Raw genomic sequence first — 21,331 nt, 5'->3', positions numbered from 1 at the left:
CTGCCCGCAGGCCCGGTCGAACGCTGGCTTTGACAGCTCCTGTGGGCTTTTATGTGGCTATTTACTCTGAATAAATAATGGAACCACATTCTCATACAAGGACTGCTAATTCTGCAGCCTCTTGAGATCCAGAAGTTACCAAAAAACCAAACCGTGTACTTACATGTGCAAGGGGGTCTGGAACTCCAACAAGAAGCTTGCGTCCCTCTCAGGCTAGCTAACATCACGAGTCTGTTCCATTTGCGTTTAGAGTGTTCTGTTGTTCATTGGCTGGTAGGTTGTGTCTTCCTCAGTTATATTTGAAGGTGGTGATGGGGGAATGGAGTATTTGGGTAGGTTTGTAGGAAAAAGGTTGATGGTGACCTCTGTCTTTCACATGAATCTAGTTGCACCGTTGAGTTTCCAAAGAGATGTCTTGTCAGTGATTTAGGGGGTAGAGGGAATTAGCAATTGACTTTTCCTTCTCACTGGATGATGCTATGGGAATAAGTGCTAAATAGCCAAGGGAAAGGGCCAACTACTCTCCTCTTCAAGTGGGACTGTAAAATTTCTCACCTTGTGGCTACCCAAGGCGTTGAGGTGGTTCACTGTCATGAGGGAGGGAAGTGAAATTAAATGCATATCCCTTTTTTTGCTGACCTCTTAAGACTGCATTTATCTCTCATTGCCAAACTCCCCAGGCCCACAGAGAGCCCTCTCTCACTACTAAGCCTTTTGGGAATTGAACTCCAGGCCAATGATAATTAATGGAAGAAAAGAATAGAAAGGAGGAAAAACAAGTGGGTCTTCACTTTAACAGTGGTCAGTCTTCCACTTGAAAATATATACTGTGGTTACTATATAGAATGCATAAAATTTCATTCATTAAATTGGGTGCACATTTTTATCTTGACCTATTTGTAGCCTTTCAAGTGGTTCTTTTTACTTAGATGCTATGGAACAGAAGATTTTTTAAAGTTTCTTTATTTGTGACTATTGTCTGCAGAACCACAAATACGCAAAAGGTGGACTAGTAGTTTCCTAAGTACCTGCCTGCTGATGACTCCTTACCCTCATCGTAGCTCCGTGAGGGAGGCCCTAGGTCTTTGTCACTGTTGTATACCCAGGGCTTTGTGCATGGGAGACACTCAACAGATAGCAAATGAGTGAATGAACGACAAAGACAATAAAGAGTTAGAAATTGAGCGCTATAGTAACAAATGCTCTAAATAAGCAAAATTACCATGTGCATCCATAATAGTGACATTAGGGTGAAAAATACTTTTTACTGTTTACATGAAGATTCAGTTTTAGGAATGTGATGGCAAGAAGAGGTAAGGGTCAAAGTATTTGGTGAAGCTACAACATCCAAGGACTGACACACAAAAGTAATAAGTAGTCAGTGGCAGGGTTAATTTTTAAAGCCTCTAATTAGTCATTTGCAAGGAGAGTTAAAAAAAAAAAAAGAGCTGGGAAGCATCAGCTGGTTTTTTTGCACCATCTCTTTATAACTCATTTGCTTTAAGTAACTCAGTCCTTTAGTGTGACACTGACCTTTTAAAGCCACTAAATTGGCAATATATTTCCCCTCCCCAGACTAATCATTTATTCTTTGATTCATTACATATTTTTAAAATGCATATTCTAGATCACTGTGTTAGCACTGCAGAATAGAAAAAAGATTGTACACACAGTCCTTACTTTCGTTACTTACAACCTGTGTTAGTCTGTTCAGGCTACTATAGCAAAATACCATAGACTGGGTGGCTTGTTAACAATAGAAATTTATGTCTCACAGTTTTGGAGACTGGAAGTCCTAGATTAGGGTTCCAGCATAGTCAGGTGAGGGCCCTCTTCTGGGTTTCAGGTTGCTGACTTTTCATTGTGTCCTCACGTGGCAGAAGGGGCCAGGGTGTACCCTAGAGATACCTCGGTAAGGGCACTAATTCCTTTGGTGAGAACTTAGGCGTCGACCTTATCACCTTCCAAAGATCCTATCTCTTAATACCATCACCTTGGGGGTTAGGTTTTAACATATGAATTTTGGGGGTACACATTCATATCATCGTATAACCTAATTGGGGAGGAAGGATATAAGCCCGTGAAAAACTAAGGTGATCGACAATGGAAATGGCAATACATAAAAATATTTGGAAGTCAGTATGTGATCAGAAACCTGAAGGAAAGTTATCCTTCTTTTAGGAGCCATCACTTCCCCATCCTGATCCACAGGATTACTACAGAAGCCATGTTCCCATAGTGTGAACCCACTTGCCTGGCCAAAGTTGAATGGACCAAGGGTGGCACCTGACCATGCTGGACCAATCAGATCCTCTTCTAGGGATTTGGAATTGGGCATAAGATGCCAATTTAGTTTGGTTATCCGCCTTTGTAGAAGAGATGTAAACATTGGTAGTGGCTATTTTCCATCATGACAAAGCAAAGAAAGTCATTTGCACTATGGAACAAGAATGAAGTAAACATGAGGAGAGAAGCAAAGATAAGGGAAGATGAGAAGGGCCTCTGGTTCTGTCATGGGCTCTAGTCCTTATTTGGAGATTCACTTTTCTCCCTGTCTTGCCACCCATGAGACATTTTTGTATCCATTTAAGGGTGCACTTCTACTTGCTCCTGCAGAAAACAATTTCATCTTTAACAAGGTGACTGGTTGATCTGACGTCTGGCTGGCTTGTTTCATTGGAAATCCAGGAAGTTCCTGGTCCAAATTGAGGACACTTTCCTAATCCCCCTCTTCTTTCTGCCATGTGTGTCCACTAACACCTCTCATTTCATACCATCTCAGAGGTTGGGTTCTCCAACTACCCGTGGGTCTATTGCTACCCTTTCTTTCAGCCTCCAAAGTGGACAAGTGCTTCAAATATTTCATCTTATTTAATTCTTACAGTAACCCTTTTTGAGGTAAATACTGTTAACTCCATTTTGCAGATAACTCTGATGCACAAAGAAATTGACCAATTTACCTACCATCACAGAACTGATACGTGATAGAGCCATGATGTGAACAGAAGCAGCGGGACTTCTGTGCACCTGCTCCCAGCGCTAAGCTCCTCCCCTTTCTGCTGTTACAGCAGAGGGAGCATCACGTAGAATGATCTTTTCTTCAGCACTTTAAACTGTTAGGATGGTTCTATTCCCCCCATTCTATATATTAATGTCAGAAAACATAAACCTCATTGCAAACACGAGGTTGGTGCTTACTGGTCCTTCTCCTCTTGCCAGGCACGCTGGAAGTCTAAATTCCCTACTCTCGCTTGAGGTTAAGGTGGAGACAGTGCTGCATACTGGCCAATGGTATGGGGCAAAAGATGACATATGTTCCTTCCAAGCCTGGACATAAACTTCTCTAGACAGTTCTCTTTGCTCTTTTTCTCCTTTGATGTGTATAAGGAGTCCATATTCTATGGATGACTGTGGCACAAGCTACGAGGAGACTAGATCTTTGAGTCATTCCATGGAGGTGAACTATCTAGGAGAACCATCCAACCCTCACAGACTGACATGAGCAGTAAATAAATGGTTGTGGTGAACTACCACAGTTTAGGGTGGTTTGTTACCGAAGCTGCTGGCTTTCCCTTATTGATCCACCTCCTGAATTCCAACAGTTAGGTGAGCATGCTGGCAGCCAAGAAGGTAGGCACTTGGGTAGACATACCAAGATTGTTTTTATAGAAGCTTCATCCTTTAAGAAATCTGATTTATGGTGTTAATGAAAGAAAATATTGGTAATATTCTCAAAAAGCACTCAGCCCAGTGCTTCTGTGGTTGTTAAGAGGACAGTGCCACGGGAGTCTTTGCCATAGTTGATGGAGTCAGTCTTGCTGTGGCTCCATCAGAACATTCCCTGGGCAGTGGGATCAGCTCTTTGCTTACGCAGGGACAGAGACTTCAGTCAGAATTGGGAAGTTATATTTCGGTATGGGATGCTCAGGGACTCAGGTCCAAGTTACATAGAGGCTGCATTTAGTTGCTTTTTAACAGCAGTGGAGCATGATAGAAGGTTTTTTTGTTTTGGGTTTTTTTTTTTCCGACTTACAGTGTGACCATTCAGTCTCCTTGAACCCATCCCTGTAAGGACTTTCTCCATTCCTTCCGATTAGAAAGGGAAGTCACTGTTGTCCACATGGAAAACTTCTGGGGCTTGGGTGAATAAAGGAAGGTGTGACCAAGTGGAGTTGACTAAGAATTAACCCTTGGTGTTTGCACGTCACCTATTGGAACTGTAGAATAAAAACTGTTGCCTTATGTTAGGAAGTCCACGTTGGAAGCTGACAGAGTCTTTTGGGGGAAGCAGTTGAAAATGTGTTAAGAGTTGCTAAGTTTAATTTTAATCTTATCATTAAGTCAAAGGTCAAGGTTTTATTTCAAATTAAGTTTATCATGAAATTAGGAAAATGGGCTTGCCACATTTCTCAATGATCTCCACAATCCCTGTATGGTTTTATCATCTTGCCAATGAACCTTCCGACTTTGCCAGTGCACAAGGCTCTCTGCCTGACCACATAAAGGTAAAGAGGTAAAGACACAAGGGCTAAAATCTCTGCTTTTGTTCTATTCTTACAGTTTAAATTAAATGACCTAAGAATATCCACCATTTCTTCAAAATACACTGGGCTGCCAAGAGATGGCTGCATTAAGATTCAAGGACATGAGCTTTGGAGATGTCATGCTTAAAATAATCTGTGGCTATTGTTTTTCTAGGTTATTGTTTATTCAACTAATAATTCCCGAGTGCCTCAGTGTTCTGTGCACTAAGTGCAACAGAACTGCTACCTACCATCTGGTGGGGTAGGTATTTACAATCTGTTGCCACCTCTGCTAGAGCAAAGCCAATTTTAATACAGTAGGAGATGGAATTCAGAGGCTGGCACATAGTGGGTGCTCAGAATGCTTGTTGAATGGACACATGAGCCCATTATGGAATCTGAGAAATTCTAGGTGAGCAGCAACATAGCATCACCTCTGCTTTACTTCAATCTGTGTCCCTGTGAAAAGGATTGGCTTTCCCACTTCGAAAAGGAAAATCCTTGTTTCTATAATGTATTTGTGCAACGAACATTTATTGAGTGGCTATTTTGTGGTGGATGCAGCGCTGGTCTAGGAGACACCGAGGCTCTGACCTCTCCTTCCAGCAGCAGCATACTGGTTGACCCACCCTTTATTGACCTGGCAAGTTACGTAATTCTCAGTTAAGCGCTGCTGCCTTTGAAAATGGGCTCCTTTCTTTTCACCCTCAATTATGCCAGGAGAGGAGAGAGGGAGGCAGCTGATTGGTATGAATGTCAGGGCCATAATAAACCTTGATTTACTTAAGAGTACGTGGAATGAAATAAATAGAGTGTTAACCAACATTTTCTTTGAAATGAGGTTGGGAAGGATTAGCTTAGGGGAGGGCACCGTTAGAAAGAGAAGAGCCATTAATCACTGTCCCGAAATAATCCAAGTTGAATATCTTATTGTTTAATTATTTTTAATCTTTTGGAAATACAGAGCCGCCCTAGGGTGTTTTCTTTTCTCTGTCCCTCCTACAGAGCAGCCTGCTCTGGGAGCTGAAGTCCTCCTGTGTATTCCTTGAACTGGATCCAAATTCATTACAGATAGACTGTGTCTTGGATGGAGATGATGAAGCTAGTGAAGAGGAGGGGGCAAGAGGGCGAGCAAGCAAGCCACGGTAAGTAGCTAGGGCTAGTTGTAAAAGTTGAAAGGTGATCTTTGACCTTCTCATGACTCATAAAGCACTTTATGCCTCCCACCCCTTGGTCAAGAATTTTCCAGCTCAACAAAAGGGCTTTTAGCTCAAATGCCACTTTAACCTAGCTTCACAAGGATGACTTATTTTAGTTTCTGTGTTGACCAAGTAAAGTTCTTCACTTTGACTACCTAATAGCCCACCACCTTGGTTGATCCTGTGTCTGTTTGCCAGGTCGTGCACTTTGTCCAGGCATGGAACAAGGTGGGCGAGGTTTTATTTCTCAGTCGTGGGAAATGGATCATAAGATGTCTGATTTAGGTACATGGATAGATTAGAGACACCAATATGCAAAATAGAGGAGAATTTCCAGTCAAGAGTCATTCCAAGTTGTCAACCCTCACAAGTCAAGCTAAAGGAATCCCCAGAGGAGGATTTCTGGGCTCAGTACCCTAGGCCCATCCCCAAGGCTTTGTAATACTTTTGCAGCTTTCATCTCTGATGCTGCCCTACCCCTGATAAAGAGTACCAATTATTGCATTCACCACCATTGAAATGTCCAGTTTCCTTCTGGGAAAGAGAACTATTAGAGACTACAATGGGATTCAAATGTAGTTGAGTTAGGCCGTAAGCTATAGAGGGCCACAGGTGCTAGAAGATTTGGATTTTTCTGTTCAGTTTTATACATTTTCCCATCTCTTTTGAACTCTATTTCCCAAGCCTGAAAACATGATTAAAGAATTATAGCCAGTCTTCTTTTAACAGGCCTGGCAAGTGCCATTGTGGTAGATTAAAGATGGCTACAAATTCTTTAACATTCCTTCAGTGCCAGCTGGGGTCTTCAGCTTGAATCTGGACACCCTCTCTGATTGCTTGACCAGTAGAATTCTTTGGAGGGAACACTGTGTTTCTGTGGCACTTTGTTATGTGGCAATTGATGTTTAGAATATGTTGGTTGGGGTCAAGATAAGGCATCTGAATATGGTGATACATAGGGACCTCTTACAGTTGTGGGAAAAGAATATACTATTTTCTGGGACTTGCGCCAGCTTTGTGAAACAAGGATATTCATATACGGCTCCCATGTTTAAGAAGTTCACAATCTAATGGAGATGATAGATGTACATGAGCTAGCATGATTTGAACCAGTGATAGTACTGATGGGATGCAGGCTTAACAAGATGCACAGGTTACCCTGAAGGGGGTGACCGAGAACCCCATTTTAAACAGTACTAGCTGCAAGAATGTGGAATTTGGAGTGACTCCCAGGGACTGTGCAGGGTGTCCTCTGAAAAGCCTCCACTGAAAAGGTGACAGTTAGCCAGGTTTTAAAAGAGTGGGAGTTGGTGCTCCTACATCCAGAGTTCTAGCAGCCCTACATGTTGTGAGAGGTATAGTATGACAAATGCTAAAATGCTTCCCTAACCAAAAATACCTTCCTCGCTAGCCCTGCCACAGTGTTTAAAACTTCTACAATATTCAATCTTTGAATAGGCTTTGAAGGTCTGCGAAATTTTAAATATTATTTGGGAAAGGTAACTACAATAGGTCATTTTTTAGTCACACATTAACACACATTTCCTTATTTTTATGTTCATAATTATTGTTTTTCATGGACTCTCTAGGCTAGTATATTACAGATGTTAAAAATAGTGGTTCTGATTAAATAAATATTTGTCTGGCGCTCAGACAGTATGGATGCTTAAAGGCATAGACTATTTTAGAGAGAGACACCTTGGTGAGTTGTAGGGAATCCCTCCTTTCAAGGCACGAGTTGTTTCCTGCATAAAGAGTGAGCGTATGCTCTTGAAAAAACAAATACCTGCTTATGTTTGGAGCGTATTTAGCACTGGGGGTGGTAGCGAGGGACACACAGCAGGATTTGGCATGGTGCGTTCAAGGGGGGTGCGGTCTACTTAATCAAAAGTAACAACTAACTGTGAAAGTTATGATGTATACATATTTCAGCATGAAGTAATGGGGCAGCCGTTTACAGTGGTGTAGGAAAGCAGCAAAAAAGTCAGCCAAAGGGGGCTTCCAGTGCCAAGGAAGGCTCTTTATGAGCTTCCTATGACACAAAAGCACCCGGCCCTTCTGTGTGATATATTCAGTGTTGTTCTAGATACAAAGAATGTCCATAGATTCTGTGGAAGGAAACATCGAACTTAGAGGAAGGTTATCTTTTGGAAAGGTAATTAAGCATAATGATTGTTTGGGTTATGCAGGGAGATGATTGTACTGACTCCTCAGCTGTTACCTGAACCAAGTTCTGTGGGGCTGTCATGGTCAGAAGAAATTCTTTTATTTATTTTGATTATCTAATCTCTTTGTTCTACTTGTTTCCAGAAAGGGGTTTGAAGCTCAGCAGTGTCATTAATCCCATTTCTGTGTAGCTGGCAGCCTTTCTAAACTATGGGTCTGATGATAACACTTCACTGCTGAAAGTCCATAAAAATATCCCACTGCCGGAGCGCCTGGGTGACTCAGTCGGTTAAGCATCTGACTCTTGATTTTGGCTAAAGTCATGATCTCAGGGTTGTGGGATCGAGCCCCACATAGGGCTCAGTGCTCAGCGTGGAGTCTCCTTGGGATTCTCTCTCTCCCTCTGTCCCACCCCCCACTCACACTTGCTCTTGTGAGTGCGCATGTGCATCTCTCTCTCTAGAAAAAAGAAAAAAAGTCCTCCTGCCTCCACCCAGCGTAGCATTCTATAACCTGGCCCCCTCACCCCTCGGGGCTCCCATCTTGCCCCAGGCTCTGGCCACACACCTTTGACACTCCTTTCCCCACAGTCCCTCTCAGCCCACAATGCCTTCCCCTTCCATCTAGATTGACTTCTACCTGTGCTAGAAACAGCTCAGGCATCAACTCCCTAATTACACATTAACTTTTAGCTCCCAGGAAAGAATGCTTTTATTGTGCTCTTCAGTGTGTACTCGTTGCACTTAAAACTAGGTGGTATTCTTGATATTGTTATGTGCCCCCCTCACCCCACCCACTCTCCACCCTTCTCCATTCTTCTCTGTGCCCCAGGAGGCTGACCCATATGTACCCCATGCCCCCTATCCTCCTGTTCCCCATTGGCCTTGGCTCATAGGGGACACCAGCTGGGGATCAGGAAGTAGGAGGAGAGGGAGGGAGTTGAGGTATTAATCCCCTGACTCCCTACTGCCTGGTTGCTGTGGTTTGTCTGTGTCTTTCTGCCAAAAGCTGCAGTCCCTTTCAGGCAACGCTGCCTCTCTAGCTGCCCTCTCCTGCTTCTGGTATCCTCTTCTCTTTCTTGTGTATTTGGGCTTCCAGTGATAGCAGCAGTTCTTAGTTGCTCCTAGCCATGCAGCACTGCCTTGTCCTGGTCTATTCCCTGAAACCTTGCCCATGCCTTTGAACAGTCTAATTCAGTATGAGTGAACCATCTGTATCCTGCAGGACGCTCACTGATACAGCTAGTTTGCAGGGTAAGATCTGGAGCTTTCTATAATGTTTATAATCTGATGTTTTGGTGTCTTTCTTCCAAGATGTCATCCAAACTGCTTCTTTGAGCTGTAAAACAGGTAGACACACAGCCTGCCTGTAACACCAGAAAACCTTACTCCAAGCTCTCCATTCCTGTACTTCAAATGGGGAATTTGGATGTCATGTTTATTCACCGCATCCATAGTGCAAATCTAATGAATTCAGATCAGGAAAACTCTAATTGTAGGATTTATTATTAGCCATGTGTACCCCACCCTCAATTAGCAGAGGATAAAATATTTATATCGAGGCTGGAGGCAAATATAAAGAGGTAATCTTGCTCTTCCAATCCCTCCACAAGATCTGGAGGTGGCAATTCAATTCAATAATAGATGTTTGGATTAATTATGGCAGCTGAAATGACAAAGTAGATGCTCAGTAAAGGCCTGTAAAATAAAATTTAATTGGGTGATTGCTCACACAAGTAGTGTGCAGAGCTGAGTTGAAACCAGAATTGAATTCCCAGTTGAGCTGGCCAGTTTCTGAAGGCACCCATGTCCTTCCTTGGATGTTGGTGGCACAGCTGACCTTGTGGTCCGTCTGTGGAGTGCCCCGAGTGAGAAAGACCACCCATTAGTCTCTGAACTGCAAGCCAAGGAGAGTAACTTGCTGTAAAGTATTTATTTGCCAAATGACAATGTCAACTGCACATACACCACGGTGGCTGGAAAATTACATGTCTGAGGCGGGGACAGTTGTACACTTAAAGGCTAAGATGAGCAAGGAATCCCTCCGGCTTTCCTCCCCGACGAAGGTGCAGGTCTGCATAGACAGATGCAGCTGAGCCTCTAGGCTGGGGGGTCTACAGAGGCAGCCGCCACAGAGGGAGTTTTTCATGAGTGATGCTTGCGGATCAAAGTGAAACCCCTGACTCGTGTGCCCAGGGGCGAAGAGCTGAACCCCTGGCCTGAAAGAGGGCTCTGTTGAAAGAACAGTAGTCCTCCCTATGCTGAAGTTGGCCAGTGGGAGTTTTTCAATTTGCACCTGGTGTTGGGCAGGAGTTCACGAAAATCCACAGAAAGGAATGTTTCCGAGGTGAATGATGGAAGAGGAAAAAAAAAAAAAGTTGAACGGGAGTCCTTTGGAATCATGAAAAGCACTGATTGAATTTGTGAAACAGAAACTTAAATCTTTGCAGAGGAGAACGCTTCTCGGAGGTCTGCCCTCCACGGACGCGAGCGGTGGTGTGTCTGCTGTCACCTCGTCGGCAAGCCTTTGGAAGGCGAGCTGAGTCACTCACAGCCACCCGGGGGAGCCAGAAGGGCTGTCCTTTTCTGACCAGGAGTCTTTTTCATTTTCTCTTTCCAGGGCAGAAGGCTTTTCCCAGCCCACTAAATATTTAAGATTCATACTCAGTGACAGCCCTTCCTTCACTCAGCAGAAGATTTTTGGGATTTTCTAAACCCACTTCTTCTTTCCAAAGGGGCCAGAGTCTTTTTGTAAAACACACATTTTATTTCATCTAGAAATGTATCGTTTAGTAGTACAAAAATAATAAATGCTTATTACACAAATTTCAAATGCCACTAAAGAGACTAATAAAGAGACTTAGAGTCACCTGGAATGTTACCCCAGCGTTGATCACAATCAGAGGATCAGAGGATCTTCTTCCAGCCTTCATTTTCTAAGCATTTAGCAATATAAAAGAAATGCATTTTTTAAACTACAAAAGAAAACCCAAATGTATATTTTAGACCTTGAAACTACAATAACTGAGGTTACAATTACTGAACACCACAGTGTTGCTTAGCTGAAAGGACACCTCTGTATTCCTATTTTATATGACTTTCCAGAGCATGTGAAATTGCTGACCCAATGTCTCTTTGAGCTCTTACGTTTCTTGTCAATTTCCCCCTCATGCAGCCCTTTTACTGCTCAGTCTCTAAAACCCACTGCTCCTAAAGCTTTTCCCTTCTAGGACTTGAGGTCTCTATGCCCAAGATTCCCAAATTTGTGTTCTATGTGATCACAAGGCAGGCATCTTAAACATAATATGGAAATGTGAAAATGGTGTTACGCCGTGAATTCTGAACGCTTAAAGGAATAAACTTCCTCTCCGAGAAGTAGAAATAATCTAAATGGTTTCATTCTTGGCACATTGCTAGTTTTGAGAAGTTGAGGAAAATGTTTAAATGACTTGTCTGAAAAATATTAGGCAGGCCACATGTTAGGGCACTTTGGAGTAAAGTGATGGGAAGTAGGGTGAGGTAGATAGGGAGTGATTCACAGTATGATCTGGATTCTAGGGCTGTGTCCACACTAACAAGGGGAAGGACGGCACTATTGATCCAAGTAATGTGGAAAATCTTCGCCATGTTTCACTTAAATGCCCTGTAACTTTTTTACAGAAAGGGCTGTTCCGACACTGGGAGCTTCTGGTCTCCTCATCAGAGGAGCCTGCTGGCCCCATCACTCATGATTTCACTTTCCATTAAGATGCTCATTTGCTCCCAGGTGGACTTATCTCAGCTCTGTCTTATTTCTTTGTGATCCTGCTTATATGTGCTTGAATTTGTCAACGTGCTAGGTCCAGGCTGTAGTCAGGGTTAAGATAATTTGTTAAGCTGACAGAAGCAAAAACTTCAGAAAGGCTTGGACATTGGACTTTCCAATACCTTTATGAAAAATTGAGAATCTTGGGCATGGATAATGACGATAATGAAAATGTTTGACCTCTGTGTGCCATCCACGGCGCTGCATTTCTTATTCCCAGCCCACAGAGGTGTACACAAGGCTCAGAGAGGTTAAGTCACATGCTCAAGATCACCCAGCAGATAAGTTGCAGGCCCTCTGTTTAAACCTGGGCTATTCTACTCCAGAACCTTACCTGTTACCTGTTGCTGCCTCCCCTTGTCGTTCTGGAGAATTTCTCATCAGTGGAACCCAGTAATGGGGTTTCAGGCTGGCAGGGGCTCTCAACTCTGGATGCACATTGACTCGGGGTGGGGGGGATCTTTTGAAGAATACTCATCCCAAACCTAGCCCCCAGAGACTCTGATTTAATTGGAGTTGAGGCCAATATTGGTATCTTCAGTTAGGTAGAGGCCAGCATTTTGTTTGTTTGTTTGTTTGCTTGTTTGTTTTAAAGTGATTCCAAAGCTCAGGCAAGCTCTGGGTTAGAGATATATTTTCTTCTGGGAAATGGATACGTCAGCTCCAGGAGTTTAATGCCTTCCCCTCGGTCTTTTCACCTCATTCTGAATGCCTAGCCTTCTCTCCCACGGATGCACCCATCTCAAGAATCATCTAATCACTCCCCGTTGCACTCCCTAAGTAATTCTGTATTTAGTTTGGCCCAGATATTGGTGTGGAGAGTGCCTTATAGTTAGATTTTGATCAATTTATGTGTGCTACATCTTCCCACCCAGTTAATTTGTATAGTCCTCAAGGGCAAAGCTGTGTCTTCTCCCACTTCCATTTGCCTGAAGATACCTTGTATGGTGGTGTGTGTGCAGGTGTATGCAAAATGCTGGCTTAGTTAGTGGCAGAACTACTATGGGATTTCAGACCTGTGAGAGAGTGTGCAAGGAGCGAAGAAGAAAAATAAACCAAGTATTAGTAGTCTTTTATAATAATTGTATCTCAATTTTTGTATTCAGTAAATAGTTATTGAGCATCTACTATGTGGCAATCATATTCTAGTGAGAGACAGAGAACTATCACATATATAAGCCCGTAAATGAGTCATTTCAGATAGTATTAGTATCCTGAAGGAAATAAAAGAAGTTAAGGTGGAAACGAGTGACTGGGTGGGAAGGGGGCCTTCAGGACAACTGGGGAAGGTCTTACTGAGGGAGGGACGATTGAACCTCAGTCTGAGGAGATATCCATGGAAATTCTGGGGAGTGCTTCAGACAGAAACCTTGGAAGCAGGCATAACTTTGTGTGCTTGGGGAACAGGAGCAAGGCCCATGTGGGGCAGACATACTGAACAGGAAGGCTAGTCAAAGATGCAGGCTGTGCCTGAGTCTGCAGGCCTTGAATGTCACAGTAAGAAGTATGGATTTCTTTGTGGGTGTAATAAGATTTTTGAAAATTGCAATTCACAGTCAAATGATGACGTGAATGTAACTATATGTGGGCTGTCCTAACTATTTCATCTATTTGGATTGGGGGCCTCAAGGAAATTCTACTAGTGACCTCTAGGGTGGGGAATGCTTCGGAGTATTGGGTTCTCTTTGTTCCAACAAAACATTTCCCTGACACAGTATTCAGATGCCTGAGGGACACATTAGCATTCACTCTGGGTTTTTTTCCTAACTGTGCTGAGAGGTGAGGAAAGGCCTGTCCCCGACGAAATGTTTCTCTCATTTTACTCTGGTGTTAACTTGGCAGTAGCAGACTTGTGGCTCGTTGTGCCACTTAAAACATCAGTTGACTACAGAGCTCAGCTTGGTTTTTCATTGTTTTAATATGAAAGCTCTGAGAAGTAGAAATGGCTGATAGACACTTGGTGTGTTAGTGATCTATTGCTGAACAACAAATTACTACCAACTTAGCACATTTATGACCTCACAGATTCCATGAGTCAGGAGTCTGGCCACAATGTAGCAGGGTACCCTGCTCAGGGTCTCAGAAGGCTGTCATCCGGGTATCCGCTGGGCTACATTCTCATTTGGAGGCTTAATTGGGCAAGAATCTGTTTCTAAGCTCCCTCACATTTTGGGGAGAATTCATTTCCTTGCAGTTGTAAGACTGGGGCCTCTGGCTTATTGGCATCTGTCAGCCGGAAGCTGCCCTAGAGGCTGCCTTTAGCCCCTTGCCATGTGGGCCAATCTGCCAGCAAGATAGAGTCTTACATAACACAACATAATAATTGAAGTGATAGCCTATCACTTTTTCTGTATTCTGTTGGGTTAGGAGCAAGTTCTAGGTCTTACCCATACACGAGAAGAAGAGATTACACAAGGGTATGCACACCAAGAATATAGAACTAAGAATCACAGGGCCATCTTAGAGTCTGTCCACCATCCTTGGTTTTATTAAAAAAAATACTTGTCTTTGGAAGTTATAACTAATGTAATAACATTCAGTGGTTGTTGAAAAGCAGATATCTTAAACATTTTCCTTTTACAAATGTAAACTTTGTTCTCCATGGGTCTATTCTGGGGTTGGAAGGGGAGGTACATCTTTGAAACATTACTTTAAAACTGGTTTGTAAACTGACAAATGTCTGCACAGTTACTGATTTCTGGGACAGTCTAAGGCTGTCTCCCATCTTTTTGAGGTAAGACCACTTCATCCTGTTCTATATCGTAAGCAGCCAAAATAAATCTGCTGAATTTTTTAACCTGCCTTTCTAGGAGACAAGCCTTCCCTGGAATATTTGCAGAGTGAACATCCTCCGTGCATACTCACATGATGCTCTGTCATCTTTGGGAGGAGAGCCAATATTATAAAAAGTTGCCAGGGAAAAAATGGATCACAGCAAAATAACCTGGGCATTTAACCAGGCTGAATTTGGCATGCTTGATGTCCATACACTTTTAGTAAAGATTTGCCTTTTATTGTCACTCTTGCTTAGCCAGTATTTTAGTGGTTCCTTCTGCTTCTGGAGATTGGAGCCCCCAAGATACTAGATCCCAAGTGTGGTGTTGTCAAGTCAGACACAGTCCCAAAGAGCGGCTTGGAGAGGATACCAAGAATCTCCATTACTGCCATGTTCACTCCCCCTGCCCCCACCCAATCCTCCCTTCCTTGTTACCACTGCCTTTTCCTTGATATGGATGGTGAGTGTTTTCTCAGTCTTACGTAAAGTGCCATGCCAACCAAGCTCTGGGACTAGACTCCTGCATCTATCCTCTTCCAACCAGATTGCTTACCCCAGACCTCTCTCACTGAGAGTGTCTGGGACTTCTTCCATTTCATGTTGATATCAAAAGAGAGATTTGGGAACATTTATATCTTTTTCTTGACCCTTCCTTTAGAATTCAGAGGGGAAAAAGTCACTTTAAATATTGTCTGAAAATGGGGCATGTGGGTGGCTCAGTCGGTTAAGCAGTCTGCCTTCAGCTCAGGTTATCCCAGGGTCCCGGGATCAGGCCCCGCATTGGGCTCCTTGCTCAGCGGAGAGCCTGCTTCTCCCTCTCCCCCTCTCCCATCCCTGCTCCTGTGCTTTCTCTCTCTTTTTCTCTCAAATGGATAAGTAAAATCTAAATAAATAACTAAATAAATAAACAAACAAATATTGTCTGAAAGACAGATGTGAGCTAGCTGTATCCCAGGCCCAGACAACTGGTTTTCTTTCTTCTCTAGGAGGTGGTTGTTGCCAGCCCTTGTAGGTTTCCCGGGTCAGAGAAACAGAATTTAGAACCTGTATGTGTTGATCAAGACCGATGCCACAACTTTGATCAGTTAAGTATGAATAAATCTGAGATTTATGTTTAAATTCCCTTTGAAATACATACACACTTGGAGGTTAAGGGGAAAAAGTGTTTGGCAGAATACATCTGAGAAGTTGCCAGCCATATAATGCTTGAAAAATAGCCAGACAGAGTTTGCCAAACCTAAAAGCAGCCAGGTTTGCTCATCTCCATATTAAAGGAACATTAAGGTCTTTATCTATTGACCTGAACGTATGAAAGAAGGGGATTTCTAGAGCTGAGACTAATGTTTTTTTGGAAAAATCACCTTCTGCTGACTAATTATTGTTGAGATCTCTGTGCAGTGTTGCATATCTAGTGCATGGTATTCAATAATACACAAGTGTGGAGTTGGCAAATAAGTAAAGGATGTTGTTACAAAGAGGGCAGAGACCAATTAGCCTCATTAGGTCGAGCAAGCATAAGAACGAGTGATGGCCCATGACTGCAGAGAGGAAAAAGTAGATGAAGCGTTAGGAAAGATGGCATTATGTAATAAGGCCACAGCTGCATCAGGATGTAAAATCACTTTCTAAAGAACCCAAGATAGAAAGCATAGAATAGACACACTCTTGAAGTTCTAAGAAAAAGAAGTATTCAAATAATAGTGATAATTACTGTTTGTTATGATTATTATTGCTACAATTTATTAGATACCTAGCATGTGCTTACCTAGCATGTTGTGTGCTAAGCCCTTTGCATATACTGTTGAGAAACCTAACAGCCCTGCAGTACAAGTATTTAAACAGTTGGTGTGATTTCTCTTGTAAAATTCCTTATTGAGATCTTGAAGTCATGTTATTGGTCATCTGAATCTTAGGTTTTATGGAAAGGTATCTCTGAGCAGCCAGAATGCCTGAGACTTAGAGGTTCTTGCGGATGTCCAACCGTTTGACTATCCTGTCTTGCCCAGTCTGTCCCAAGGTGATTATTTGCAGCATATCATAGAGCCAGTTTAACAGCTATGAGGGATCGGTGGCCCAGTCCATGTTCAAATTTGGGACTTCTTCCATTTCATGTTGATATCAAAAGAGAGATTTGGGAAATTTGCTGAGAAGGTGCAAATAGTATTTCTTAGAGTTAATGGACCAAGTGGTGTTTTGGGATATACCCAACTGGCCAATTCCATATTGACTATGATATGCGAGGTAATATTTACTGAGAGCTTAGCATGCATCAGATACTGTTGTGATAGTTCTATAGATAGTAATTAATTTAATCTTTAATAATGACTTTATGCTGTTGTTTTTAGTCATGGGTGACTAATACTTTGAGGTAGTATTAGAATTGACTAATTGCTATAACAAACACCCTCAAATCTTAGTGGCTTCATACAATAAAAGATTGATTTCTTCCTTACCTCACTGTCAAGTACATGATTGGCAAGCAGAGTTTTACACCATGGTTTGGAAGCAGCAACAGCTTTAGGGGGTCTCAGAATCTTTTCCTGGATCTTCTGCAACTGGCAAGCAGAACGTGAGAGGAGAGAAGGAGCCCAGAGGATCTCGTGGGAGATTTTAGGGGCCAGCCCAGGAGTGTCATTCCCACTTCTGCCCACATTCTAATAGTCAGAACTGGTCACCAGGCCCCACATAGTTTAAGAAACAGAATGGGAAATGTGGTTTTCCTGTGTTCTCAGGAGGGAGAAGAAACAGCATGGAAGATGCATAGGGATACATCTGCACAGAGAGGTGCTGCTATTATCCCTGCTTTATAGCTGAGGGAATTAAGGCATTGGAAGGTTTGATACCCAAGATCATGTAGTTCAATACCCAATGTCAGAGTCAGTAAGTAGACTGAGGATTCAAAACCAAGTAGTCTTATTTCTGAGCCCATGTCTGTAACTACAACTCTCTACTGACTCTCAATTATTGCCAGGTCAGAAATGTTATTCTCAAGTTATCACTATTTGGTTTGATGATTTTACCCCAAATCTAGCCCCAGACTATTATTTAAACATTTTTGTGATTGGGTAGGTGTGCCGTTTACAGAGTCCCAGTCACGGATGATAATGAAAGGTGGTTAGACAAATAGTACAGAATTCTAAACTCTGTAGGAACATTTTACATCAACTTTTCACCCCTACCTCCATGTTCTTTCCCTATCTCAGACCCACCCACCCACCCACTTATTAACCACCAGTACTGCCACTACCCAGAAAAAAGGAGAAAGAAGTTAAAAAAAAAAAAAGAAAGAAAGGAAGGAAGAAAAGTCCTGATAAAGCTTTCACAGTATTGAGAAGGTCAAAGGGAGTTGAGTGAGTTAATATCTGCCGGCACCTGAAATTAACCAGACATTTGGCTCTTTTCCCAAAATGGATGGTTAAAAATATCAGACCCTGAGTTCTGAATGAGTTTAGCCCAACCTTCAGCCTTGTGCTCAATAGCAGGCTGCTCCATGATTTTGCTTACCCTCCACTGCTATTTCTCATGTGTCCAGAACCATCTGAAACCATCTCACTGAGCCTCCGCCGTGGTGCCTTGCCCTGAAGTCTTAGAGACAACCTCAGATTGGCCTGGTCAGACCCTTGGAAAGTTTCAGAATGCTGCCTGTCACATGTGTACATGTCAACACGCCACCTGTTCTGGCAGAAAACCAATTTTCTTTTCTATTTCTTCCTCCTTCGGGAAATGTGACTGTTTCTGGCATCTGTCCCTATGTATCTTGCTCATATACTGAGACAAAGAAGTCATTTCATTTCTCAAGCCGTCTTTCCACTTAAAAAAAAAAAAGTTCTTGCGTTCTCTCTTAACAACCCTGTTGACTCCTTCATCTTCCTCTACTTTATGTATTTAAAACTGTTCTTGCTTCCTTGTATAATATTCTTGCTCCATTTTCGCTTAAAGTTCACTTCTTTGTTTTTGTTTGGAATCTTCATCTTTTTAAAATCACCTTTGATTATATAAAAGAACCCCTCTTAAGTATTCTAAGGTGTTTTCATATGCATCAACCACTGATCGTAATGGTTTTCACTGCTGTTCTGGAACATTTTGTCATTTATCTTTAGACAAGTTTGACTATTTGCTTTTCTTTCTTCCTAATAGTGCATACTAAGTTATAGAGAGTATGAGTGAGAAAGCATGACAGTATTGAAATATGGGCTTATGCTATTAATCTATACTTTAGGGAACACTATTTTTTAAAAGAACGTTGGACTTACTCTTTTTTTTTTCCCCCCCAAATTCCTGCCACCTCTGTTGTTTAAAAAACATGATTTCTTTGGGGGGTGAAAAGAAACGAGTTCCAGGGAGGTTGCTTCATTGCCGTGTAGGCAGGTCAGATGGATTCTCTTCTTCCTACAGAATCATCCTGTGATCTTGGTAAAGTGAAGCTGCAGGACAAAAGTGTATTTAAAGAAAGATATTATGGGACCGGAAGCTTAGAGAATTTAACTTTACTTCTGTGACTCAGATGCCTCCCATTTTAAGAAAGTCCTCCGAACGCTGTGTACTTTGGTTTTGCCTTTTCATAAAAAGGAACCAATAAAAATATAACATCTACAATGCAGGCCCCTAACAAATTCCAATAAATGGCTCGTTAAAATCCTTTTCAAAAATGGTGTGGGTGAAAAATTAATGAACTTACTAGGAAAATGAGATTTTTTTTCCCCCAGGAATTGGTATTTTGTGAACATTCTATGCCCTCTTCCTTCTGTCTTCTGCCACATTTTTGCCAGTTCTTCTCTTCCACTGAGCAATACTTAGATTTTCCAGATGAGTTTCAAAGGGCATGAGAATTGTAGTGAAAAATACGAGAAAGCAAGGTGTAATGAGATATCTGGTGTGTGCTCTTGGACATGGTACAGATTTACTTGTCATCATCTGTCTGTCCTCTCTGAGACAGTGTCACCATCACTAATTCTGCAAATTGTCAAGGCAGAGCCCATGGGCTCAAATCCTGGCTCCATTCCTGATGAGCTCTGTGATTTTCAGCAAGATTGATAACCTCTCTAAAGGTTAGTGTTGATTGGTAGGTAAGAGAGGTTAACCTAAGACCTTAGTGTCTTCATTAGTAAAGTCCTCTTTGGGAGCTGTAAAGATCACATGAAGAAAAACAAGAGAAACACTTACCACAGTGCCCGGCATATTGTTAATATGCAACAAGTGGCTCTCCCATAAGCTCAATGGAGAATATTCTTAAAATATTAAGCTAGTCTCTCTTCCTCCTCCCTTCAAATACTAATCCCTAGCAAATCACGTTTCCTTAAATTTCTTTGGCCTTTACAATTGATTGCCACAGGGAAAGAGAGGGTAGGCAGATACTTAAACTCAGAGGTTATCATTTTCCTCTGAGTTGAAAAGCTAGTGTTTTGGGTTCATAAGTATGACAATGGCCTTGAAAGCCAAGCTTTTGGTGGGGGGAAAAAAAAAAGACTTCTACTTTGTAAAGCTTCCCTTTACTTATCTAGAGTGAAGTCTGGTAAATTTGGACTCCAGAGCTTTATTTATAAGACCTAGAAAAAGGAAGAAGGAAGATATGATGTAAGAATAAATTTCATCTGACTGAAAGGGAAAGGAACAAAGCCCTTCAGGTTCCAGAGAGAAGAATCCAGGAAGGGAGAAGAAAGAGAGGTAAGATATCAGAACTGAGGAACATGACGTCACCATCAAGATCAAAATTCCCCGTGGAAGAAGGTTTGAGAAACTCTCCCAGCAGGTTGACACATCCCAAACATCTCAAGATAAATGTTAGTTAACCCCCCTTTGGGGGGGCTCCCTATTCTCAGCCTAGCACGGCAGCAGCCTGGCACCACACACACGGGAGTTCAGAAAGGCAGGAGGGACCCTTGGTCCACAGGGAGCTCCAGAACCCTCATGTGTCCAAGGAGAAGAATCAGGAAGTGCTATAGGCCCCTGAACCACAGAGGGACGGAGAATGAGGAGGTTATTTTATGGTGCTGGGTCTTCATGTCAGGAGGCTATGGCAGAAATCACAACTTCTACATCAATTGCGAGGTGCAAATGAGGTAAGCTGCCTCACACTAGAGACAAGAATGGGCAACAGAGATAAGATCCAAACAGTCACATCATGTCAGGCCTGGAACATCCAAGGAACAACAAAGACACAGTAACCCTGGAGTAGCAACATTAACTTTTCTCTCCTACCTGTGGAAATAAAGCACCCTCCAATAAGATAAGATCTGAGAGAGAAAATAAAGAATCTATGTTTACTTTTGCACATCTGAATATAATTCATAAATTTCTGACCCTTCTATGAAAGTAATTGAGACCTGGCCTCATATTGAAGCTGACTTTCAGTTTCTGTGTGTGTGTGTGGGTGTGTATGTGTGTCGGGAGTGGGTGCGGGGCAAGGTGGTTAGCATAGGACCTCTAACTACCTCACAGAGATGTGAACAGAGAAAGCTATCTTTTGGAAAATAAATTTTGAAGCTCCATGGAATAAAAAGGTAGTCTGTCACAGTAACATTTTTTCTTATGAGAGTGGGTCACCTAAGGGCATCCACCAAAACACACAGGCCTGTAGCCATTCCATGCCATGCCAGCCACTTGGCTATAGGAGTAGTCCTAAACAAAGTTTATAAGTCCTAATCAGATATATCTCACTGCTTACTGCCTGAAGCACTCCCTGTTTGGGGCTGAAGTAATTCGACTAAAAATATACCTACCAATCAACACCTCCCTGTTGTTTCTAGCTACATGGACGCTCAGGGCAGAAAAAGTCTCCAAATAGACTTCAAAGAGCCCACAGCTCTTCAGGACACTAATTCACACCAGTGTTGTGGAAAGCAGAATAGATGTGTAGCACAGTT

Source organism: Mirounga angustirostris, unplaced genomic scaffold, assembly GCF_029215605.1.
Source record: "Mirounga angustirostris isolate CCGP_5_RB_7025 unplaced genomic scaffold, mMirAng1.0.hap1 SCAF_7, whole genome shotgun sequence".
Lineage (NCBI taxonomy): Eukaryota > Metazoa > Chordata > Mammalia > Carnivora > Phocidae > Mirounga > Mirounga angustirostris.
The sequence above is the reverse complement of the archived record's forward strand: the minus strand, read 5'-3'. Positions refer to the sequence as shown.